This window comes from Amblyomma americanum, chromosome 1 (assembly GCF_052857255.1).
Source record: "Amblyomma americanum isolate KBUSLIRL-KWMA chromosome 1, ASM5285725v1, whole genome shotgun sequence".
In the NCBI taxonomy this organism is placed as follows: domain Eukaryota; kingdom Metazoa; phylum Arthropoda; class Arachnida; order Ixodida; family Ixodidae; genus Amblyomma; species Amblyomma americanum.
The window spans coordinates 104,427,666-104,429,879 of NC_135497.1; positions in this window are offsets into that span (position 1 = coordinate 104,427,666).

Consider the following 2,214-nt stretch of genomic DNA (forward strand, 5'->3'; position numbering starts at 1 on the left):
TTCAATAGGAGAGGATTGGTCACAGGCCAATTTAAATTTATTAGGAAAATTTCATACACAAGGTCAGTGATATTTGCCTCGTACACGTCATCCCATGAGACTTACGCCGTACAGGCATTCTAAGGAGCACCATGTGTATGAGGGAATGAGTAGATGATCAATAATGGGACTACTCACTGCCCTGATTATGCACTGCTTGCATCAATATTTGTTATGAAAAGGTCCGTTGCTGATGCGGTTGACTGCGTAATGTGGGCGGGACGTGGAATCGTGTTAGCCATAATGTTCGAAATCAAAAGCTTTAAAAATGAAGTTTTGACGTTTTAAGGTTTCAAGAATTTATGCACGATATCCTCCCGTAATAAATTTGTATTCTTTGCAAGAAAATGTAAACAAAAGATTACTGCCTCAAAAATTGCTGTGACAGACGTGTGGTGGACGGTACAATACACTATACTACATGCAGTTTTTATGCGGAGCAGTTAGTATTTCAGACACATGCTTACTTTGAGAAATTTCTGGAACGACAGGACATGACATTGAATCACGAACGGCAATAAAAACACCACTGCCTCTTTTGTCAGTGCGATTAAGGAAGAATGCCGTATAACCAGTAATGATGACTATGTCTGTCTTGTCAGTGCACCGTGTTTCAGTAATTGTTGTAAAAATCAAATGGGAACATCGAACAAACTGATGAGCTATTCATATTTGTTTTTCAGAGTGATTTGGCGTTAGCGTACAAGACTGTAAGCGTACAATTATCAATTTTCGGGTGTATATTTGACGGTTAACAAGGTCTTGTAGAAAAATATGTCAAGTTGCGAAGAACGTTTAGCTATTTTGGAGCGGTAAGTTTTACTTCTGACTTTAACGGCCAGTGAATGCTCATACACGGGTATGAGCATCTTTCAGTCACTTCCAGTCTGACTTATTCCTTTCTTTCCTTCTGCCCTCTACTTATCTCGACTTGGTGATGTTAGCTTAGATTATGGCGTGGGCTGATAGTGAGACGAGCATACTCGAGCATATGTGACGAAAAGGACATGCTACGTAATATCATGCCGTGCGAGGAGGAGGAGAAAACTTTATCTAAGGCCAGCACTAAGGCCCATAGCACAATTCTACCCCATCCTCACTCGTCACTCAACAGGCAAGGCGAGAACGCTTGAGCGCTGATGGAGTCGCAAAGGATTTTCTTTCCTTCTTAGTTTTATGGACAAATGAAAGAAGATTTGGAGCATGGCGGAATGGTCTGTGTGTGTCGTGTGCAGGTTATTCTGTAGAACATGGCCATAATCGTAGTTCGCGGCAATATCCATTTAAATTGTGAAATTCTTTTGCGCTGCCGTTTTGCACCTTCGCGGAAAGCTGTCTCGCGTGTGCTGCTAGAATGTAAGGTCTTTGATGGCACTGTCGTTGAAGACATGCCTAATGCACGCATCTTGCTTTGCACGTGTGTGCTTTGTATACATTTCTTCGTTCGACTGTGTCAACTGAGTAGACTACACGGCATACAGGGCATCCCGCAGTGACGAGTCCCATTTTATAATGAAGCGTCTGTTGGAGCAAGCATGTACCTTATGGAGAAGCGAACGCAGGGTGGCAAAAAAGTTACGAGACACGCTGCCGCTAACTTGGAGGCATATTACTCTTGTACGTCGCTAGCTGGAGCGTTTCTTTCCATAGCCTGGTGAACATTCGCAAAAGTTGAAAGCAAAATGAAAGACACGGCTCCGTCACCCCTGCAATATCCATTGATAATGAAACACCGTAAGCTAACAGTTGCATGATGTCACAAACATTTCGGAGCATATTATTACTATTGTGATCAGCACATGTATAGCTGGTCTTACGATGAATAAAGGGTGATGAGCACATATTGCAATGCCGAGTTCTTGTGTTAGAATAAAAGAACAGAGTCAATTGATAGAAATCGCATGCGTGTGAAGTAGGCAAAGTCGAGCGCACTTATAGCCCAATCCCGCTCACAACGTATCTTCGAGAGCGACGTATTTGCACAACTTTTTTTACTAGGAGGCAAAATTTCGCATCCAGGAAGGGCACACTGACGAAGATATCGTTCACTAAGGTCAAGAATTCGCGAACGATGAAAATTTTGGTGAAGGAAGGGGGGAAATTCAGAAATCTCAACTGCCTGTGAGTGCGTGAGAGACAGCCGCCTAAATCACCTCTCTTCAACAAGTCGCGTAG